Source organism: Triturus cristatus, chromosome 6 (genome assembly GCF_964204655.1).
Source record: "Triturus cristatus chromosome 6, aTriCri1.1, whole genome shotgun sequence".
In the NCBI taxonomy this organism is placed as follows: Eukaryota; Metazoa; Chordata; class Amphibia; order Caudata; family Salamandridae; genus Triturus; species Triturus cristatus.
Window position 1 is genome coordinate 1,833,430,469 of NC_140589.1, and position 25,399 is coordinate 1,833,455,867.

The window sequence follows — 25,399 nt, forward strand, 5'->3', positions numbered from 1 at the left end:
TGTAATATAGGATTCAGTGGTGGCCTATGGGTAATCCAATGAGGCATACAAGCCCTGATTGAGGGATACACGTATTGATTGTCAGATATGGGCACTGATTGTGGGATACGCGTATTGATTGTGAGATATGGGCACTGATTGTGGGATAGGCGCATTGATTGTGAGATATGGGCACTGATTGTGGGATACGCGCATTGATTGTGTGATATAGGCACTGATTGTGGGATACGTGTATTGATTGTGAGATATGGGCACTGAGTGTGGGATACGCATATTGATTGTGAGATATGGGCACTGAGTGTGGGATACGCGTATTGATTGAGAGATATGGGCACTGAGTGTGGGATATGCACATTGATTGTGTGATATAGGCACTGAATGTGGGATACGCGTATTGATTGTGAGATATGGGCACTGAGTGTGGGATACGCGCATTGATTGTGAGATATGGGCACTGATTGTGGGATACGCGCATTGATTGTGAGGTATGGGCACTGATTGTGGGATACGCGTATTGATTCAGAAATATAAGCACTGATTGTGGGATACGCGTATTGATTGTGAGATATGGGCACTGATCGTGGGATACGCGTATTGATTGTGTGATATAGGCACTGATTGTGGGATACACGTATTGATTGTGTGATATAGGCACTGATTGTGGGATACGCGTATTGATTGTGAGATATGGGCACTGAGTGGGGGATACGCATATTGATTGTGAGATATGGGCACTGAGTGTGGGATATGCACATTGATTGTGTGATATAGGCACTGAATATGGGATACGCGTATTGATTGTGAGATATGGGCACTGAGTGTGGGATACGCGCATTGATTGTGAGATATGGGCACTGATTGTGGGATACGCGCATTGATTGTGAGGTATGGGCACTGATTGTGGGATACGCGTATTGATTCAGAGATATAAGCACTGATTGTGGGATACGCGTATTGATTGTGAGATATGGGCAATGATCGTGAGATACGCTTATTGATTGTGAGATATGGGCACTGATTGTGGGATACGCGTATTGATTGTGAGATATGGGCACTGATTGTGGGATACGCGTATTGATTGTGAGATATCTGCACTGATTGTGGGATACGTGCATTGATTGTGAGATATGGGCACTGATTGTGGGATACGCGCATTGATTGTGAGATATGGGCACTGATTGTGGGATACGCGCATTGATTGTGAGATATGGGCACTGATTGTGGGATACGCGCATTGATTGTGTGAGATAGGCATTGATCATGAATATGGAGCACTGAAAGAAGCCCACAGAGCCCTGGGGGTGGTGGGGTGGCAAAAGGGTGCAGATTGCAGAGGGCACACAGATGTTTAGCAGAAGGCCAGTTGCTCCACTGGCAGAGGCATATTCCAGTTCTGGAAGCAATTTCACTTTCAAGGGCCAGGAGCGGCCGGTGGTGGGAGTGCTGCGGGGCGGTGGGGCGGGGCAGGGGTGGAGCAGGGTGGGGGGTAGTAAACTATGTAATACGGCCCAACGGAGGTAATTAAACAAATAAATAAATTAAACGAATTTCGTTGCACGCGCTGCATCGCATTTTGCAATGCAGCGCGCACAATGAAATTATTTTTATTGATTTATTTGTTTACTTACCTCCGTTGGGCCGTATTACATAGTTTACTACCCCCCACCCTGCTCCACCCCGCCCCCGCAGCACTCCCACCACCGGCCGCTACTGTCAAGGGCAGCATAGTCAGCAGTGGCTGTTAAACTTTTAAGAGGTGAAACAAAATGGCTGCTGTGAACATTGGTGTCTGCAAATGTCAAAGTGCTTTGGCGTACATGCCTGCCCCACTTCATGCCAAACAAGCATTTGCAATGCAATAGGTTTCACATTTGCAAGAGTTTGAGCTATTTGCATTGTAAATGACAATGCCTTTTATTTATGTGTTGAACACTGGCAAGCGATGCTTAAACACTCACTTTGTACTTAAAGTCGTTGCTTACAAGAAGCAAGGCTGGCAGTAACTGCGCCTCTTCTCGCAAGCAAGGACAATAAGTACAAAGTGCCATGGACGCCTCCAATATTCCAAGAGAGCCAGCACTTTTACAGAATGGGCACAATTGTGGCACACATGCCCCCGTATATGGTCCAAATTTCCACCCATGTGCCAGGGCCAATATTATACCTACATTGGGCCACTATCATACAACAGAGCTGGCCACAGCAGCTTTAGCCGAGCTGCACTGGCTCCCACTGAAGCAGCGAATAGCTTTCAAAGCACTCTGTCTTGTTTTTAAAGCTCTACACGGAGTCGGGCCTAGATCCCTGCAAACCATGTTCACCTGGTACATCCCTACCAGAACTCTTCGCTCAGCCTCAGCCTGCCTGGTCACTGTTCCAAGATTCAACAAGGTCAGGACAGGTGGAAGATCCTTCAGAGTGGCAGCCGCAGAACTTTGGAACAGTTTACCTGCCGACATCCGCCAAACATCGCAACTCCTTCCATTCAGAAAGCGGATTAAAACCTGGCTTTTCCCTTAACTACCTCTCTAACATACCGTTCTCAGTTCCCATCATTGTCCACCTTAGGAGTAACTTTTTCCCAGCGCCAGGATACCTGCCAGGTGACAGATGCGCTATACAAATTTTTTAAATAAATAATAAATAATAATAATAATAATATTAATTAATGCTATAATTATGCTAGGTGTGGGTGTAATCTGTACATTTATGTGTTGCACGCTACAAGTCAATGCTCTACAGGTGCCTGGACCCACAGCAAGGAGAAATAGTCGCATAGAATAATAGTCGCAAGGAAGAATAGAAAGTTGTTTGGAATAAATAGTTACGATGACAAAAGTATTGAACATTAAAACCAGACATATCCTAAAATCTAGCAAATTAACTAGGTGCTAAATAGGAAAGGGCCTCAGATCTTCCCTAAAGACTATGAATGCGTTCTTGTCCTGATGTTTGAGGGCAACTGATCCCAAATTTTCGTGTCAATGGGTGGAAGGCTCTCTTCTATCCAAGTTTATTCTTGGAATAGATACCAAGTCTAAGTTGCTTGGCCATAGTTTGCAGCAGGTAAATACCTCTTTATTTTGTCCCGCTCATCGATTGGTGCAGTTGCCTTAATGCAACTCAGCACCTGTCCTGCTTCTCTGGGATTCATGCACTGGTAACCAGTGTAGCTAGATTAAGCCTGCTCAGAAGTGGTCACATTTCCTTACCTTCAGGACTTCTTGCTATCATATTCTGTACATGTTGCAGCCAGCATATACATTTCTTTTTTCTAAATAATGTATTAAAGTATTCAAGACCTATAGCATCACAATATGTTAAAACATTGAGAGCAGTTACAACAAACCAGTAATGAATAAGAACTGCAGAACTTGACGACCAGGTTATATATAAAATTCAAATAGAAGTGAAACATAAAAATGAGCAGTGTGAGACTCTGTAATGCACTGCCTGAACTCTCCCACCGGATGAATGTCTAAGGCTGAACACCGACAAGACTGAAATCTTCTGGAAGGGCACGTCACTGTGGGACTCCACCTGGTGGCCAGCAAAGCTAGGATTACCCCCCACTCCCACCACCCATGCCAAGAACCTCAGAATCGTCATCAACTGCAAACTCAACATGACCGCCCAAGTAAATACTGTCACCGCGTCACGCTTCCATACCCTAGCCATAAGGTGCTGAGGAAGATTTCAAATGACTCCCAAACAGCACCTGGAAAACCATCATTTATACCCTTGTCACAAGAAGCTGGACTATGGGAACACCTTCTAGGCCAGCATCAACAAAAACTCACCTGAAGGCCGCAGACCATTCAGAACTCAGCGGCCAGAATCGCTCTCAACCTCCCATGCCTCACTCACATCACACCACACCTGAAGGAGTTCCACTGTCTGCCCATGCACACACGAGCACAATTCAAACTTCTCACCCACACTTTCAAGGCACTTCATAACTCTTACCCAGCAAACTTCAACAATCACATTTGCTTTTACAAACTTTCTAGACATTTCCGCTCATCCGGACTCCTACTCATACACATTTCACGCATACGGAAACCCAGATACGGTAGTCAAGCCTTCTCCTACATCACTCCTAAAGCATGGAACGACCTGCCACTACACATAAGATGCTCCTCCTCGCTTCTTGAACACCCCAAGAAGCTCAAGACCTGGCTTTTCGAGTACTCCCACTAGTCCTTAGGTTTAGCTAGCACCAGAACACCCTCCCGTGATACAGTGCGCTGTACAAATCTGCATAACATAACATAATACTCTTATTGGCCAAAGTGTGATTAAGGGGTATAGAAAAGGTTACGAAATGTGGATGAGATGGCAGTGGAGGTCTGCTCATCGTTTCTCAGCCTGCCGGTGACTTTCTCCAGACTCCCTTGTGTGGTCAAGTCAGGAAATGAATCTTCTGTACAAGACATTTAATTCTTTGGGAGACCACTCATCTGTTTACTTCCACAAACACTTTCTGCACTGATTAGAAAACTGGTTATGTTCTTGTGGTCTTTGCTATGTATATGTGTCTCTGCCTGTTTTACTTGTCATAACTTATTTTTAAAAAATGCAGAGTGAACAAAGAATGGATGCACAGTGCACCATCCCACTTGGCACCCATGTTTTTGGCTCTAGGGTGGCAGAGTCCCAATTAATTCAGGGGCTGAGGGGCAGTCTTTTGCTTCCAACTTGCATCTGTGAGAGCAACCTCAGTATTTGCTCCACTTAGCTTAAGGTTACTACCACTGATCCAAGCAGCCAATTTGTGTAGGCCCTGCTTGGCCAAAAACTCTTCTTGCAGGCCCCGTGGATGCAGGTGAATCTGGGTGTCGTCATCATGGATGGTCCCTTGGTGCCACCAATGCCCACAAGGTGCCAAGAATTAGTTACCATTGATAGATCAGGTGTGTATTCATAATATAACATAGCATAACGTGTATTTGTAAAGCGCATGTTCACCCAAGGGTATCTTGGCACTGAATAACAGATGTTTATTGTTACCGAACTCAATGGTACTCATTTTATCAACCTCATAAGGATGAAAGGCTGAGTGGACCCACCGGGATTTGAACCTGTGACCATGAGGTGGAACACAGGCCCCTACAGTGGATGCATTAGTCCACTAAGCCACCAGACACGGCCAGGAATGCCAAGCGAGCGCCCGATGCCATGGGTGTGCCACATGAGAATTCTAACAAGATGAGGGACACAGAGACCCTCACACATGTATTCTCGCTCTTTCTCACATTCACACAAGGGCACACACACAAGAGATACACATAGACATGGGCACACACACACAGCTATATACGCCCACACATAATGCCCACCTCATAGGACTGAATAACTTTTATAAACCTTATGTTAAAGGATGCTATACAAGTCTATGGCTAGAGTGCTTTTACCAACGCACCTTACTGTTCCTTTTGCTGCTCACCTTCTCGGATGTTGAGTCCAGTTTGTAAGGTCTATTGTCAGTCCCCCATGAGAGACTTGAATACACGATGAGGCATGCAGTTTTAGCGTGGAGCACCTTACAAACCTCACATGGGGCTGAAAGCTTCCTGGTGTTTCTGACAGGAGCTGGAATCATGATCTTTCATTCTGTAATGGTCATGGAATGATTCCTATAGTCCTCAGCATGAACTCTCCGCGCTAAGAAGCTTCGGGCTGTGTGCACTCTAGAAATAACATTAAACATAACATAACACTAATGTAACATACGCTCCCAGCTTACCTTCCTTATTGAACACAGATTTACGCTTTCATCTCACTGGCCTCCCTACCACATGTTGTACATGGAATGTACTGTCCTGCTCACTGCAATGTATACAGTCAGCTCATTGTCCTGCTTACTTCGTTTTGCACGTAGAATTCACTGTCCTGCGTACCGCATGTTTTACACATAGCTCACTGCCCTTCTTAAATCCTGACATTCGTCTTAGCTCAACACCCTGTTCACACCTTGATGTACACTCTCAGGTCATCACCCTGCTCGGAAGCTGATCTACTCACTGTTTACTCCCTGAAGTACACTCTCAGGTCATCACCCTGCTTGGACGCTGATCTACTCACTGTTTACACCCTGAAGTACACTCTCAATCAATCAATCAATCAATCAATCAATCAATCAATCAATCAATCAATCAATCAATCAAGGATTTATAAAGCGCTGCAAATCACCCGTAAGGGTCTCAAGGCGCTGCACTCTCAGGTCACCACCTTCCTTGTACCCTAATCTACTTACAGTTTACACCTTGGAGTACAATCTCAGGTTGCTACCCTGCTCACACTCTGTTCTACTCACAGTTTACAGCCTGGAGTACAATCTCAGGTTGCTACCCTGCTCACACTCTGTTCTACTCACATTTTACACTTTGGAGTACACTCTCAGGCTGCCATCCTGCTTGCACCCTGATGTACACACAGTTTACCTCTGGTGATCCCTCTCAGGTCTTCACCAGCTCTCACTCTGCTCTACTCACAGTTTACACCATGGTGTACACTCCCAGGTCACCATCCTGCTTGCACCCTGATCTACTCACAGTTTACACCTTGGTGTACACTCCTAGGTCACCATCCTGCTCACACCGTGATCTAGTCACAGTTTACACCTTGGTGTAAACTCCCAGGTCGCCATCCTGCTCACACCCTGTTCTATTCAGAGTTTACACATTGGAGTGCACTCTTAGGTTACAATCCTGCTTGTAAACTGATGTACACACAGTTTACACTCTGGTGATCCCTCTCAGGTCTACATCAGCTCTAACTCTGCTCTACTCACAGTTTACACCCTGGTATACACCCCCAGGTTGCCATCCTGCTCGCATCCTGTTCTACTCACAGATTACACCATGGTGTACACTCCCAGGTCGCCATTTTGATAGCACCCTGATATACCCACAGTTTACACCTTGGTGTAAACTCCCAGGTCGCCATCCTGCTCACACCCTGTTGTACTCAGAGTTTACACATTGGAGTACACTCTTAGGTTGCAATCCTGCTTTTACACTGATGTACACACAGTTTATACTCTGGTGATCCTTCTCAGGTCTACATCAGCTCTCACTCTGCTCTACTCACAGTTTACACCATAGTATACACTCCCAGGCCGCCATCCTGCTCGCACCCTGATCTACTCACAGTTTACACATTGGTGTACACTCCCAGGTTGCCATCCTGCTCGCACCCTGATCTACTCACAGTTTACACATTGGTGTACACTCCCAGGTTGCCATCATTCTCGCACCCTGAACTACTCACAGTTTACATCCTGGTGTACAGTCTTAGGTCATCGCCCTGCTCGCATCCTGATCTACTCGCAGTTTACACCTTGGTATACACTCCGAGGTCGCCATCCTGCTCGCACCCTGATCTACTCACAGTTTACACCTCTGTATACACTCCTAGGTCGCCATCCTGCTCACACCCTGATCTACTCACAGTTTACACCTTGGTGTACACTCCCAGGTTGCCATCATTCTCGCACTCTGTTCTACTCACAGTTTACACCCTGGAGTACAATCTCAGGTTGCTAACCTGCTCAGACTCCTTTCTACCCACAGTTTACAGCCTTGTGGACACTCTCGTCTCATCACCCTGCTCATATGCTGATCCACTCACAGTTTACAACCTGGGATACAGTGCCCGGTTATCAACCTGCCCACACTCTGATGTACTCACATTTTACACCTTTGTGTACACTCCCAGCACACCACCCTGCTCGTACCCTTATCTACTCACAGTTTGCAGCCTTGTGTACACTCTCAGGTCATCGCCTTGCTTGCACTCTGATCAACTCACAGATTACACCCTGGTGTACACTCCCAGGTTGCTACCCTGCTCACACTCTGTTCTACTCACAGTTTACAGCCTGAAGTACAATCTCAGGTTGCTAACCTGCTCAGACTCCTTTCTACCCACAGTTTACAGCCTTGTGGGCACTCTTGGCCCATCACCCTGCTCATATGCTGATCCACTCACAGTTTACAACCTGGGATACAGTGCCCGGTTATCAACCTGCCCGCACTCTGATGTACTCACATTTTACACCTTTGTGTACACTCCCAACACACCACCCTGCTCGTACCCTTATCTACTCACAGTTTACAACCTGGAGTACAGTACCAGGTCATTACCCTCCTCGCACTCTGATCTACGCACAATTTACACCCTTGTGTACACTCTCACGTCATTACCCTGTTCACATGTACCCACAGGTTACACCCTGTTGTACAATCCTAGGTAACCACCCTGCTCGTACCCTGATCTACTCACAGTTTACTCCCTGGAGTACACTCCCAGGTCATCACCCTCCTCGCTGCACTTTGATCAACTCAAGAATTCACACCCTTATGCACACTCCCAGGCTGCCACCCTGCTTGTACCCTAATCTATTCACAGTACACACCCTGAAGTACAATTTGAGGTCATCACCCTATTCACCCTCCGATGTACTCACAGTTTACACCCTGGTGTACACTCCCAGGTCCCCACCCTGCTCGTACCCTGATCTGCTCACAGTTCACACACTGAAGTACAATCTGAGGTCACCACCCTGCTCACACTCTGTTCAACTCACAGGTTATATTCTGGTAGGCACTGCCAGGTCACCACCCTCCTCGTACCCTGATCTATTCACAGTTTATACCCTGAAGTACAATCTGAGGTCACCACCCTGCTCACACTCTGTCCTACTCGCAGGTTGCAGCCTGGACTGCAATCTCAGGTCATCACCCTGCTTGTACCCTGACCTACTCACAGATTACACCCTAGTGTACACTCCCAGGTCATCACCCTCCTTGCACCCCTGAACTACTCTCAGTTTACAGCCTGGTGTATGCTCCCAGGTCACCATCCTGCTCGCATACTGATCTACTCACAATTTACACCCCGGTGTACAGTCTCAGGTCATCGCCCTGCTTGCACCCTGATCTCCTCACAGTTTACACCCTGGTATACAGTCTCATGCAATCACCCTGCTTGCACCCTGATCTACTCACAGTGTACACCCTGGTGTGCAGTCTCAGTTCATCACGCTTCTCGCACCCTGATCTACTCACAGTTTACACCCCGGTGTACAGTCTCAGGTCATCGCCCTGCTTGCACCCTGCTCTCCTCACAGTTTACACCCTGGTATACAGTCTCATGCAATCACCCTGCTTGCACCCTGATCTACTCACAGTGTACACCCTGGTGTGCAGTCTCAGTTCATCATGCTTCTCGCACCCTGATCTACTCACAGTTTACACCCCGGTGTACAGTCTCAGGTCATCGCCCTGCTTGCACTCTGATCTCCTCACAGTTTACACCCTAGTGTAGAGTCTTAGGTCATCACCCTGATCTACTCACAGTTTACATCCTGGTGTACAGTCTTAGGTCATCGCCCTGCTCGCTTCCTGATCTACTCACAGTTTACACCTTGGTGTACACTCCCAGGTCACCATCCTGGTCACACACTGATCTACTCACATTTTACACTTTGGAGTACACTCTCAGGCTGCCATCCTGCTTGCACCCTGATGTACACACAGTTTACCTCTTGTGATCCCTCTCAGGTCTTCACCAGCTCTCACTCTGCTCTACTCACAGTTTACACCATGGTGTACACTCCCAGGTCGCCATCCTGCTTGCACCCTGATCTACTCACAGTTTACACCTTGGTGTACACTCCTAGGTCACCAGCCTGCTCACACCGTGATCTACTCACAGTTTACACCTTGGTGTGAACTCCCAGGTCGCCATCCTGCTCACACCCTGTTCTACTCAGAGTTTACACATTGGAGTGCACTCGTAGGTTACAATCCTGCTTGTAAACTGATGTACACACAGTTTACACTCTGGTGATCCCTCTCAGGTCTACATCAGCTCTAACTCTGCTCTACTCACAGTTTACACCCTGGTATACACCCCCAGGTTGCCATCCTGCTCGCACCCTGTTCTACTCACAGATTACACCATGGTGTACACTCCCAGGTCGCCATTTTGCTCGCACCCTGATATACCCACAGTTTACACCTTGGTGTAAACTCCCAGGTCGCCATCCTGCTCACACCCTGTTGTACTCAGAGTTTACACATTGGAGTACACTCTTAGGTTGCAATCCTGCTTGTACACTGATGTACACACAGTTTATACTCTGGTGATCCCTCTCAGGTCTACATCAGCTCTCACTCTGCTCTACTCACAGTTTACACCCTGGTATACACTCCCAGGTCGCCATCCTGCTCGCACCCTGATATACTCACAGTTTACACATTGGTGTACACTCCCAGGTTGCCATCCTGCTCGCACCCTGATCTACTCACAGTTTACACATTGGTGTACACTACCAGGTTGCCATCATTCTCGCACCCTGAACTACTCACAGTTTACATCCTGGTGTACAGTCTTAGGTCATCGCCCTGCTCGCATCCTGATCTACTCACAGTTTACACCTTGGTATACACTCCGAGGTCGCCATCCTGCTCACACCCTGATCTACTCACAGTTTACACCTTGGTGTACACTCCCAGGTTGCCATCATTCTCGCACCCTGAACTACTCACAGTTTACATCCTGGTGTACAGTCTTAGATCATCGCCCTGCTCGCACCCTGATCTACTCGCAGTTTACACCCTGGTGTACAGTCTTAGGTCATCGCCCTGCTCGCACCCTGATCTACTCGCAGTTTACACCCTGGTGTACACTCCTAGGTCATCACCTTGCTTACTCTCTAAAGTACCCCATTCAGCTCATCATTTTACCTGCATGCTGACATGCACTCTAAAACCTCAATGCCGCAGTCACACATTTTGTGCACTCTCCTCATAGTGGTGACTTATAAGGCGGAAATGTAATGAATCCTTTCAACTTTAGAGAGTAGATCTCAGGACCCTGCTCGAGTGAGGATATTTTCACCACTATTGGCCACAGGAAGGAATGTCCGGATGGCCCACACTCTCTTATCATCACTCCCTCAAGTGTCCCAAACTTCCTCTCGGAAAACCCCGATGCTGCTGGAAAATCCCAAAGGACACTGGCCAATAATGTCTCATTGTGAAAATGAAAGTCACTCATTGAGGCTCCTGCAGTAGGGTCGCCAAGTATGTTCTAATGAAGGCATTTTTCAGCACTGGCAGGGGCCTGCTCAGAAGCCCTTCGCAAGTAATGTAATCCTGTTCAAAACACCGGCAAAGCACAGCAGCCCTGCTGACTGCTGCTAGGGCTGTTCAGCAGTCCTCTCCACTCATTTCAAATCTCTCATCGCCTGGCCCTCCATTGGGTTTCCTGGCACTCAGCTGAGTTTCCTGGCACTCTGCTGGGTTTCGTTGCACTCCTCTGGGTGTCCTGGCCCTCTTCTGGTTGTCCTGGCACTCCTCTGGGTGTCCTGGCACTCCGCTAGATCTCCTGGCACTCTGCTGGGTTTCATGGCCCTCCTCTGGGTGTCCTGGCCCTCTTCTGGTTGTCCTGGCACTTTGCTAGATCTCCTGGCCTTCTGCTGGGTTTCCTGGCACTCCTCTGGGTGTCCTGGCACTCCACTGGGTCTCCTAGCCCTCCTCTGGTTGTCCTGTCCCTCCTCTGGATGCCATGACACTCCGTTGGGGGTCCCGACCCTCCTCTGGGTGTCCTGGCCCTCATCTGGGCGTCCTGGCCCTCCTCTGGATGTCCTGGCTCTCCGTTGGGTGTCCTGGCACTCAGCTGAGTTTCCTGGCACTCCGCTGGGTTTTGTTGCACTCCGCTGGATGTCCTCGCCCTCCTCTGGTTGTCCTGGCACTCCGCTAGATCTCCTGGCCCTCCTCTGGGTGTCCTGGTCCTCCTCTGGGTGTCCTGGCACTCAGTTGGGTGTCCTGGCCCTCCTCTGATAGTCCAAGCACTCTGCTGGGTTTCCTGGCACTCCGCTGGGTTACCTAGCCCTCCTCTGTATGTCCTGGCTCTCCGTTGGGTGTCCTGGCTCTCCGTTGGGTGTCCTGGCACTCTGCTGGGTTTCCTGGCACTCCGCTGGGTTTCCTAGCACTCCGCTGGATGTCCTCGCCCTCCTTTGGTTGTCCTGGCACTCCGCTAGATCTCCTGGCCCTCCTCTGGGTGTCCTGTCCCTCCTCGGGATGTCCTGGCACTCCGTTGGGTGTCCTGGTCCTCCTCTGGTTGTCCTGGCACTCCGCTAGATCTCCTGGCCCTCCGCTGGGTTTCCTAGCCCTCCTCTGGGTGTCCTGGCCCTCCTCTGGATGTCCTGGCACTCCTCTGGGTGTCCTGGCCCTCCTCCTGGTGTCCTGGCACTCCTCTGGGTGTCCTGGCCATTCTCCGGGTGTCCTGGCACTCCACTGGGTTTCCTAGCCCTCCTCTGGGTGTCCTGCCCTCCTCTGGATGTCCTGGCACTCCTCTGGGTGTCCATGCCCTCCTCCTGGTGTCCTGGCACTCCGCTGGGTGTCCTGGCCATTCTCCGGGTGTCCTGGCACTCCACTGGGTTGCCTAGCACTCTTTTGGGTGTCCTGGCACTCTGCTGGGTCTCCTGGCCATCTTCTGGGTGTCCTGGCCCTCCTCAGGGTGTCCTGGCCCTCCGCTTGGTTTACTGGCACTCTGCTGGGTTTCCTATCACTCCTCTGGGTGTCCTGGCCATTCTCCGGGTGTCCTGGCACTCCACTGGGTTTCCTAGCCCTCCTCTGGATGTCCTGGCACTCCTCTGGGTGTCCTGGCCCTCCTCCTGGTGTCCTGGCACTCCGCTGGGTGTCCTGGCCATTCTCCGGGTGTCCTGGCACTCCACTGGGTTTCCTAGCACTCGTTTGGGTGTCCTGGCACTCTGCTGGCCATCCTCTGGGTGTCCTGGCCCTCCACTGGGTTTCCCAAGACTCTTTTGGGTGTCCTGGCACTCTGCTGGGTCTCCTGGCCATCCTCTGGGTGTCCTGGCCCTCCTCAGGGTGTCCTGGCCCTCCGCTTGGTTTACTGGCACTCTGCTGGGTTTCCTATCACTCCTTTGGGTGTCCTGGCACTCATCTGGGTGTCCTGGTCCTACTCTGGGTGTCCTAGCACTCCACTGGGTTTTCTGGCACTCCGCTCGGTCTCCTTGCCCTCCTCTGGGTGTCCTGGCCCTCCTCCTGGTGTCCTGGCACTCCGCTGGGTGTCCTGGCCATTTTCCGGGTGTCCTGGCACTCCACTGGGTTTCCTAGCACTCTTTTGGGTGTCCTGGCACTCTGCTGCGTCTCCTGGCCGTCCTCTGGGTGTCCTGGCCCTCCCCAGGGTGTCCTGACCCTCCGCTTGGTTTACTGGCACTCTGCTGGGTTTCCTATCACTCCTCTGGGTGTCCTGGCACTTTTCTGTTTGTCCTGGCACTCATCTGGGTGTTCTGGTCCTCCTCAGGGTGTCCTGGCACGAGCAGCCTGGCAGGCGAGCCCCACACTAGTGTGTTCAGTGTGACTGACAGTGTGCACAGTGTGATTGACAGTGGGAGTGAGGCCTGCTTCTGTCAACTACAGTCAGAAGGGGATTATAATGGGGGAACACTGTGAGAAGGCCACAGAGCTCTGCCAGGCACCAGGGCTGCTGAGAATGTGCTGCTGTGCTCTGATCAGAACTCTCAGGAGGAACCTGCAGGATGGCTTGGTGTCCATTATGATTATTGTACGTACCCCCCTTATGTCTCCATGCTCCATCGCATAGCCCATTCCTACTCGTTCACTCAGGTTTATAAATGAGCTGTTATGTGTGTACTATTATATTCAATACCTATTAGATTCCCAATGTTAGACCCATGTTTTGATTTGTTACCTTTGCCTCAAATTGTAAAGCGCTCTGATATCCTTCGGGATCAAGTTCGCGCTATATAAAACTTTATAAATAAATAAAAATAAATAAATAAATTCTTCACTGCGGATGAATTTACTGTAGGGTTTTTTAGACTAATTTTCCACAATGTTAAGAATGTATTCCTACTTTAGTTTTCTTTCATCTTTGCCTTTGCTAATGTTCTTATAATCCTTGCCATATCTGCTCTGTTAAATGCTGCATAAACTAGGACAGTGAATGATATATATATAGAGAAGGTACCATATCCTTTTTTCCTGTGGTATTTAGGGACTCTTCAGTACCTCTTTAGCCTCATATACAAATCCCTGCTGAGTCTCTATCATTCAACAAAACAATTCAAATTCATGTAGCCCATTGGACCACACAATAAGGATCACGATTCTGTAACTAAAGTCAAGGGGGTTTAATACAAATTAGTATTCATTTCAAATCAATGCAAACTAAGCATCGTTCAAATACAGAATTTAAAAGGAACCATAGGTCAACAAAATAAATCCAGTTTGATAGCATCAATATGTGACAAGTGCAGCCACATAAATACAAAAGGCAAAAGTCATAACGTCTTATAAACAGGGCTCTAAGTTTGGATTGAGGATGGTTCAAATGGAAATCTCAAAGAATGTTCAGGAAATAGGAAGGTAAAGCAGGAAGATTTCAGGCGAAAACCTCTAAAAGGGAACAAGTGTTTAGGACATAGCTTTACACTCTCAAGGATAGGAGAAGCAGAGAGGTCTGTACCTCTCAAGGTCAAAAGGGATCTGCCTTAAACTCTAACACTATATCAATCATTTAAAACCAAACAGATACATCTATGACATTCCATCGTCACTTCACGTGCACACTGGCAACATTCCCAAATGTTCTCATCCTACAAAACTTGGACATTCACGCGGCCTTGGACAGCACACCGTTGCTGATGCACAATCAATAGACACCTTTCTCCAACTTATTAGTTCCTGATGTGCCTGCCAAGGTTTTCTTCCCATGCCTCACTATCTCTAATGCAGAGCACTCCTTTCTGTAGCTCATGACACCTTGGAACCACATCTGCAGAGTGCAGAGTGCAGAGGAGAGAACATGCATTCCACCAAATGCATTTCAAATGCAGGCCTAGTTGAATTAGCATGGTTAAACCCTAAAATTTGCATTTCGACTGTATAATTATGTGTCCAAATAAATGTAACAATACCAATGTAACTTAGGTAAATGATGCAATGCACTTTCCAATAAATGTGACATAACTTGAAATATAAGTGTAAATATGTATGAGAACTTCATTTATTCATGGTTAAGCTAAACATTAATGTGCACAGGTGTATGATTCTCTAGTTTCTACAGTGTATGCATTTCAGTGATATTGTTGAATACTTCACTTCTCGTTAATAAAGTTAGACACAGAGAGTCTATGGTGGTAAATACGCATATATATTGCGTTTCTGTGACATGTAAGGATGGAGCCAAAATTCCGCTACTTAACTCTTGTGATAGGGCATTAATTTTACATGAAGGGGCAGTGTGTAGGAGCAAGCCAGAATTAGGGGTGGCTTGCGGAGCTTTGCCCACTACGTGCTCCGCTTGGAACACAGAGTTTTGGCAAAACTCCACAAGACCCTCATGGAGGAGTTTTTTCTTGTGCACAGCTCTCCAACGTTATGTTGTCTTGTGCGAGCGAGAATTTGCGTCCCCTACCAAGTTTTTCAGACCCTAGTACGCCTCCTGGTGAGATTTCTCAATGCGTATGATAGCGGAGGATCACGACCATTCGTGTCAAAAAAGCTACTCTGGCTAGCAAACTACTTGAGCGGCGGAAAGAAGCAGCACCCTCTGGCATGCCGCATGGTGCAATTTGTGCAGATTTTACAGCATGGAACAAACACCCTGCAGTAAAAATCAGCTCGAGAATTCCACCCGCTTGCGGAACTCCGCGGAATTTCGCAGGGTTTTTATGTAACTCTGCAGATTTCCCCGCAGAGAAACGCAGCTAGTTCAGCCCACCCGTAACCTCGTTCCCAGGCCTGCTGAGAGGTCTCAGTGAGGTCAGTGGCTAGTCAGTATGTCATGGACCCCAGGTCAATAAAGGAAGCAGATTCTCTGGCTGCTGTTTGAACTGTGAAACACAGCAATAATCAGGGTTCAGTGGGCCCCTCAGGCCTCTGGGCCCCAGTGCCACAGCACTTGCTGCACCAATGGAAGCTAAATCCCTGGGATATTGGTCTACGAGGACATGAGGAGAATCCACCAGCAGACCAGTGGCCTAGAAGACCAGCAGAGCTCGAGACAAATCATTCTTATGCCAGTCGTTTTCACATGGGACTGACTGACTGTGCCCCAGTCCTTTTGGCCTATTACAATATGACACAGTATCTGACGCCCCCTGATCACATCACAGCATCAACCCCAGTGCTTAATTTGTAAAATATGAAGTGCAGGTGCTCAAATCTTTGTCGGAGGCCACACCTACTTTTCTCTGGATCCACCCACTTCCTCCATTGGCTCCACACACTTCCTCTATTAGCTCCACCCACATCCTCAACTGGCACTGCGAAAAGAAGGCCATTACCTGCAATTTGATGGCATTTGCAACACATGCTAAAAAGCATCTGTATATTACTGGTGACTCCCTGGCATGTATGACAGCTCCCTGCTAGTACTGGCAGCATCCCACCATGTGGAAAGGCACCTTCATGCCACAGAGAGCATCTAGTTCTTTCAGCAGCCACATGGTATTATTAACTACTAGATGACAGGAGAAAACCACTATAATACTGGTGGCCTCATCCTGGCACATAGTGCAAACCTAACATTCCTAGCAGCATCTTCACACATTGAGCAGCGCCCTGACAGCGCCAAGAGATACAGAACGGAATGCTGATGTTTGCGACTCCACCCTGATCCTATTGGTGCCGGCTATTGGAAATCATTGCATCAAATCGGGCTTGATGTTATCTTCTGTGATTTTCTCGGTCAACTGACAGATCGAAGCATTCAGAGACATTGTCCCACCTACACCTCAGACAACAACACAGAGGCATCTCCACACCAACGACAAGCAAGCCCTGTGCAGGCTCTCCATCACATACAATGAATCAATGCACACATATCCCCCCACACAAAAACGCCTCTACTGAAAGGTACCAAGAGTAATCAGCCATTTGATCCATAGCGTTTCATGCCAGACGTCTGCTGTTTCTAAGCGCTATTAATAATAGAAGTCACTATTACCCACTTTAACAGTACTCAATATCCTGACCTCGGAGGGAGTGAAGCAAGGTCTGCCTTAACTCAGTGCCTCTGGATCTCTGTGTGTGTCAGACTGGCCTCTTCTCTCTTGTGAAACCATAAATCCCCACTTCTGTGAATTTCAGGCTGGCTCTTCATGTCACCCGCTTCCCTCTCCCCCACCAAGTGTTTTACACAGTCACACTGCGGCCTCAGTGATGCTGCGAGCCCCCCCCGCCGCCTACTGCAGGGGCCGGGCACACTCTGCGTCTGCAGCCTCAGTGTGGTGATGTCTCCCTGCCCTCTGAGAGTGTTGCCCGGGCCGGGGTTACTACTCAGAGCAGTTTGTTAACGACAACGCCACCACACCTGAGTCCGACCGGAGAAAGTGAAACCATCGGGATCGGACCGCGGAAACCTAATTTGTGCGCGTCTGCGCCCACCAGCCACCTGAATTATCCAAACTTCTTTGGTACATACACTCTACAGAAAGGTAGGCTAAGGCTAATTGCAGTTAGGGCTATTTCTGCATTTTACATACATTTGCTGTTAATGTTTCATGAAGTGAGAAGAAGAACCTGTTATTGTGGTTGTCCTTAAAATTCCCTTTCCATTGTATTAATTAATGCAGACTTTGCAGAGACTGCGCTGCGAGAATCAATTTGAAAAGTAATATATATATTATTGCAGCATGAGCATCACTATCCGCGTTGCGACAACGCCACCACACCCGAGAAAGAAAGTGAAATCATTACCATCGGGATCGGCTGCGCGCACCAGCCGCCATGTTTCGGCAAGTCAGCAAGCGGCTGGGCGGGTAGGCTAGGGCAGCAGGGCCTAGCCCTAGTTTTACTTATTCCCGCAGCCTGTGCAGGCCAGTACAGTACAGTACTGCGGCGCCAGCACGATTATACTGCTAGGGCCGGTGGGCCTTCAGCGAATCTGATTCTCTGAATGAATGAAAACATGGATGCATTGAATGCATGCATTGCAGCATTTGCATCCTACTGTTCCTAATAATCAGTATTATATTATCGTATCTTATGGAGCTGCCTCCCCCCCCCCCCCGACACACACGCCGGTGATCTTCCAACCGGACCAGTCCCTCACTCACACTACCAAAAATAGAAATATAGTGTTATTTTTTGTTTTGCACGGTATTGGAATGGCTAGTAGTTAGTTGGCTTAGCCGATTAGTTAGCCTTGCTCACTCAGTAGTTTACTAACTAACTCACTCACTGTTTTATTTAACTTCAATCCTTACCGTTACTCGTGGTGGGTGGTCCGGCTCAGTGAATAACTGTTTTTTTACGATTAGGCTGCCTGGTGCACATCGATGCTTGCCTGCATGCCCTGCACACAGGCTCAGCCTCAACGTCGTCTGTCGGGGGCAGTTCGGGCAGCGCCGGCGGCCCGCGGATGACTCAACAACGGAGGATGTCCTGGTTAGCAGTGAGCTGCGGTGGTTATGCTGGGGCGTGGCGCACGCGTGGTCACGTGAAATAAAAAGATCTGCGCACGCCGTGCGCTGCGCGTGCAGCCCCTACCCCCTATCAGAACAGAACAGAAACCAAATCCAGCCCGCCCCTGGTGCCCCAATAAATCAGTGTGTGTGTGTCACACAGTACTACTGCTGCCGCCCGTGTGTGTACTGGTCTCGCGGCCGCCCTCCTTCAAGCAATGCGCACGCACAGTCAACTGGGCACGCACGCACTCACTGTGAAGTAACCAAGGGCTGCGGCCGCCATGATCACAAGCAAGCAACTGCAACATATATCATTTATTCTCTTGGACGAATGGACGGCACCGAAGGCAGACAGGCAGCCTCAGGGCAGCTATTGTTAACCGCTCGCTGTGACCTGCATGATTGAACACGCTGAGCACAGAGTATTATTACGGTCAGACTCGGTAAATTTTAAAAAAACATTAATGTGCATGTGTGACGCACGTGCGAGATGCGTAGACCCGGCCCTGTCAATTAAGTGCCGGTGCTAAGCACCGGAAAGCACCGGCACAAATTAAGCACTGGTCAACCTGTAGTCGTACCTTTTAACCACTCAGCAGCTGTCTACCTGCTGCTCAGGAGCTAGGAGAATCGCAGGGAGTGGAAACCACAAAAATAAACATGGCGCTTAGAGTCCTGTATATTTTCTGTTCCCATCTCTGGCTAAATGACCCCCGAATCCAGGGGTAGCCAGGGCTATGGCAGGCAGGAGCAAAAGGGCAAAGCAGGGCAGGAGCTGCTACCCTGCACCTGGTTATATCCAGACCTCTCTTCCACAAGGGGAAGAGATAGGCAGTCCTATGGGTGTGGATACTTTCTGATCAAAGGCCAAAGTTCATTAGTAAAGGGAAAGATGCAAATGATTAAAACAAGGCATGCGTCATGCACAGAAAGAGCAGGTCTGACCCAGGCCATCTGGTGCTCATACCAGGGCAGGGAAGGGCTTCTGGCTTTGAGATCACTGCGGTACAGCTCATGTTGTGCTTTTTTTTTCACTGCTTGAAACAATGAAACAAACACAAGGAAACAAACCGTAGTCCAAGGGCGGTGCCCGGGCAGAAGCCTTTCATGAGAGTTGTCAGCTGCAAAGGAAAAGTTTCCCAGTAGGGGCTGAAACCCATTACTGGCATGTGACTCATGTCACTCTGGCGTGTGGCATATGTCACAACTCATGTGACATGTGCCACAGCATGCCACAGATTTCTGGCATGCTCTCATATGCCTGACTGCAGATAGTGCATGTGGGACCCTCTTTCATTTGGGTAAAAAAAACACATTAAAAATCAATTTAAAGCTCTGACGGGGAGTTTGAACCTTTGTTAAAGGAAATCATAAGCCATGGTATCAACCACTAGACCAACCATTCTGCTGCAGTAATAATCTGACTAAATGCCTTTTTATCATAGAGATAATGTGCGAATTCTTCTATGTCCATGGGGATTACAGAATATCCCTCTAGCTCTCATCCTACAAATTAAGGGATTTCTTTCACAACAAACCTTGCCACCGTCTCACATGCCACAGGCAGGTCACAAATTTCTGACATGCACTGGCATGAGTAAATAGGCCACAAATGTCCCAGACAGCGCTGAGGGCTAATTTACAAAGGCTTCCCTTTCATTTGGATAAAATAAAACAATTGAGAAATAAATTTCTACCGGTGAGGTTTGAACCTTTTTTCACTCTTGCATGATATTGGATTTTACAATAAATCCGACCTTTTTTGCATCGTGGATGCCGTGGATATCTCTGTGTGTGTTTTACGTGCTGCTGCATAATGAGTGGAGAAGCGACTGTGTGGAACGACACACACACACATATATCTACATTTATATATATATATATGCAAAAGGAAATTCCAATTATAATATAACATAATAGATATAATAGTGAGATAGGTGGACAAGGGTGGAAACATTGTCCTCTGGCCACTTGCAATTGGTCGACAGACATTGCTATTGCAAAATTGACAAAAAATTGTCAAAAGTGAGGTGCAAAAAATTAAAACTGCATTTCACACTGAGTTATCCAAATTCATGTCATTGGGATTGATTAACAAAGTGAGTTTCTCTTTCTCAAAACAGACTCACCCATTTTGCTGATCCTCTATCTTATACCAAAAATTCACAAAGATGCGAGTTAATCCCCAGGCCGTCCAATAATTTCTGTGATTGGCGGCCTGTTTGAAAATACTTCCAAATATATGGATTACTTTCTTCAAAAATCGGTTAAAAAGTTGTCATGTTCAAGACACTGAGGATTTTTTTTTAAAAACGTATATTATGTCAATTGGGAGGACAACTACATTTTAATGACTCTAGATGTGTTGTCTTTATACACATGCATTTCCCATAAAGATGGCAGAAGAACAATAAAACACTTCTTGATTTCTCGGTCTCTGACATTTCACAAACATACTGAGATGATTCTCAAAATGAGTCACTGGTGCTTGCACAACAACATCTTTCTGTTTGGGTCAGATCTCTATAGCCAATTGAGGGGAACGGCCATGGGCACCTATTTCACCCACAGTTATGCCAATTTGCATATGGGCTGATGGGAGGAGCAGGCGCTGACCCAGGATTTTGCCCAATAGATGCCAGACAAGGTGGTCTTATGGTCACGATATATTGATGATTTAATCATCATTTGGCGAAGATCAAAGGATTTGGCTGAGAGAATTGTTGAGAGAATCGATATTAACCATTTGTATTTGCATTTTTCTTCCCACATTACTGTGGAGGCAGTCCAATTTTTGGATCTTACTGTATATATTGATCAGCATAAATTGCACACAAAAACCTTTCGAAAGATCACTGTGGGCAATACAATACTACATGCCCGCAGTTTCCATCCAAATAAACTAAAATACAGGTTCTCCTATGTAGTAAATCACTGCATAGGAGATACTATATTAGTAAAGCACAACCAGAGCTAGTTCAGCAGGAACTGAGCAACAGATTTGTTGCAAGAGGATATAATGAGAAGGTGCCGCAAGGTGCTAGGAGTAAAGCAATCTCCAAAACAAGAGATCAATTGCTGTTTTTGGATCGATTGAGGGAAGAAAGCCAGCAGGAGATCCGACTCATTACAGGATTTAGTACCCAACATATGCAAATGAGACGGATCTTGCAGCAACATTGGCACATATTACATAGGGATTCTCTTATAAGCTCAAAGATTTACTTCAATGAGAGATGACCATGTGGTCAGCAGTCTGGAAATGCAACAGGGAGATACATGGCTCATGGGAGCTTCATTAAGTGCCATAATTGCAAGGCCTATAAACATGGAGTTAATACCACATAATTGGCCTTACCTTTTTCAGATGGGTTTTGGAAGATCAGGCAAGAGTGAATTTGTTGTTTATGTGTTGAGATACACTTGCTCAAAACTGTACATAGGAAGCACAATTTGAAAAAGCCCATCTGCATATTTTACAGAATGTCAGGGCGATCATACACAAGGATCAGGTGTACCCTGTTGCTAGGCACTTTGAAGCAGTACATGAGAGTAGGATTGAGCATTTAAGCTATTTTGTACTAGATCAAGTGCCAAATAGAATCAGAGGGGGCAACAGGGAATGTTGACTGAGGAAATTAGAGTCTAAAAATATTCTTAGATTTAATGCCAAAGTTCCGGCATGATTGAATATAGAAAACATTCTCTAAATTCATTTATAGGACAGCAAATATGTTACATAAAGAAATGTTCAAGTCTGAGCCAATCTGAAGATTATTTAGCATTGAGATTATAAGTAACTTTTGAATAGAAATGTCATGTATGTTAGCAGTTTTATTGCACTGAGCACTTTATATAATTGGCAATTGCTTCAATTTTTTAGACGTCATTTTATAGAACAGTTACAATGGACAATGGTTAAGATTCAAGCAGGCAACAGCAGTGATGATCAAAGGAGCTTCTCTTTAATCCTGAATTTGCACACACTGTAGTGTACACTACATGCAAATTTGCACAAGTGCACTTTGCACTTTATGGAAATGGGCACTTGCCTCTAATTCTTTGTGCATTCATTGTATTGGGTTATTTTATGTTTAAATGAAGGCTGTTGATAACATAAGATAAGTAAATTGGTATAAACAGCTGCAGGACTCTGCACATGGTTTTTAAAGGTTGCAAAATGTTGCACATTGCTGTATAACATGTTGCACTATATGCATATTTGCACATATAATATATTTGACTGTACATTCCGCACATTTCTGCAGAATGGCATTTGCTGACTGAGCGATCGGCAAGAGAAAAATTAGTGTAATGATATCATGCGATTAACAAGTATGACGAATACGCTGTTAGATGCTAGAATAATCATCAATCACAATTTAATTTATTTTATTTTATTTCTTTCACTTCATTATAACATTGTATGTAACAGTAGGAAGAGTGATCCTTCTAAACGATACAATGAGCAGCACTAGATTGTGTTACATGGATGTTTGAAATGAGATGCACTGTCACTTTAATTTTAATCTCAAAAAGAGGCAATAATGGCAATTTGCATTTGTTGTGAAGAAGGACCGCGAAGACGGTTAAAACCTGTCACCTGAGCCACAAAAAATCCACTGGAAGTTAACCCGAGCGTGTTGGAGCCTGTTTTGGAAGAGTGAACAAGTCTCACACACACACACGCACATGCTCACACCCACACACACACACACACACACACAGGTGTATATGAGTTAAAACATTACAGGCCTACATGGGCGTCTCACCGTCAAGAATGAGGCTGTCTCCAATGGGTCGCCGGCCCTGAAAGAGGTGTGTGGGCAGGGTTGAAGCTAGAAAAAACACGCGCTGTGGAGCATGAGTGCTGTGCTGGTCAAAGGTCAACAGACAGGAGAGGAGCAGGGAAAGTGTAGCGGAACCATTGCCTCTCCTGATGAAGTGCCTAGATAGGAAGAAAAGTGTTCGACCTGTTCCTTATTGCAGGGTCACCCCCTATTTTTTGCCTTTCTCGTCCTATTTTTGTTGAATTCATTTTTGTTGGCCTTAGGACCCCAAGCACTTTACCACTGCTAACCAGTGCTACGGTGCTTATGTTCTCCCTTTAAAACATGGTAGAACTGGCTTATTCCCAATTGGCATATTTAATTTCCTTATAAGTCCCTAGGAAAGTGGCACATCATGTGCACAGGGTATGTAAATTAAATGCTGCTGTGCCACTTGATTCAAGCTAGCCTGGCGGATGAGGGGTGATACCCCGAAACCAGTCCCAGGATGCTTGTTTCTGGTCCTGGGAGGACCTGGCTTGGCAGTTTGGGCTGGTCTGTTCCCATCAGGAGCAAGGGCAAGAGAGATTTCCATACGGCTTGGTCTAAACTGGGGTGGCATGGTGAGCAAAAGACCAATTGATTTAACCCAAATCACTTGACTGGGGGTGAATGTTTGATTTGTTCCACATTCCATCCAGCATTTGTGTACCTTTTGTTTTTTCCCCCTAAGTGCACCGGGTATGCCCAGACATGGGTCCCAGGCTAACTGTGCCACTGGATTCAAGCTAGCCTGGCTGATAAGGGGTGAAACCCCAAAACTAGTCCCGGGATTCTTGTTTGTGGTCCAGGGAGGGCGTGGCTTGGGAGTTCGGGCTGGACTGTTCCTATGAGGAGCAGGGTCAAAACTGATTTGCATATGGCTGGGTCTAAACTGAGGTAGCATGGTGAGCAAAAGAACTATGATGTTAAGCCAGTTCTCTTGAAAGGGGGGGAATGTTTGATTTGTTCTGCATTCCATTCATCATTTGTGTGTCTAGTGGGTCTGCAGCATTGATTGTTCCATCCACTTTAGTAGCCCTTCAAACATGTCTCCAGCATGCCATTGCAGAGCCTGTGTGGGCAGTTCAAACTGCCCTTTCAACCTGAAAAAGTAAACTATTTTGCCAGACCCAAACCTTTCTTTATAATACATATACGTTACCCCTGGGGTAGGCCCTGGGCAGCCCAGAAGGCAGGGTGCAATGTATTTAAAAAGCAGGACATGTACCTTTAAACTTGACATGTCCTGGCAGTGAAAAACTCTTAAATCTGTTTTTAACTATTGCAAGGCCTAGCCCTTCAATAGGATAACATTGGAATTGCCTTATTATGTTTTATAAGTGTAATTTCCAGAGGGGATGAGATAACCAGTTCATGTGTGGTGTCTCTGGAATCTTAATCTAAAATCTTAATTTATGGTGAAGTTGTATTTTAAATTACAATTCTGAAAATGCCTCTTTTTAGAAAGTTGTCATTTTCTTGCCTTAGCCATCTGGTGCCTGCAGCCTGTCTCTGGTCACATGACTGGGTATAAACAGAGCCATGTGACCATGTGGATTCCTCCTAGGCAGGCATGTACAATTGGAGCTTAGGAGTGACTGGATGGGCCATCACTGGCAGGATACAAGGGAGGAGCTGGGTCCAGCCTCACTTACACCTGGATAGGCTGTGTCCTGCCTCCACACAAAGGGCTGCATACCTGTGTAGTTAGTCTGGAGCCAGGAAAGGCAGGGCATTTGTGCACTTCAAAGGCATGCCTCTAATCTCCCCATTTCAAAGGCACAGCAGTGTATAAAAAAAGGACCGCAGACACCCCCGCTTCAGTACACTTCAGGACCTGTGGATACTCTACCAGGAAGAAGGACTGCTATGCTGCTGAAAGGGACTGCAACTCTGCTGTACTGCTGCTCTGAAGGAGCTACTGCCCTCTTGTGCTGACCTGCTGCCCTTTTACCTGGGGAGGAAGAACTGGACCTGCAACCCATCAGGACCTGAGAGTGGCTCAAAGGGATAGTCTGCTGACCTCTTGATCTGAGCGGCAGGGACCTAAAAGGATCCTCAACAACTCTGGACCCATCTTCGACAGGTTCCTGACCCCAAGTAGTGCCTCTCAGGT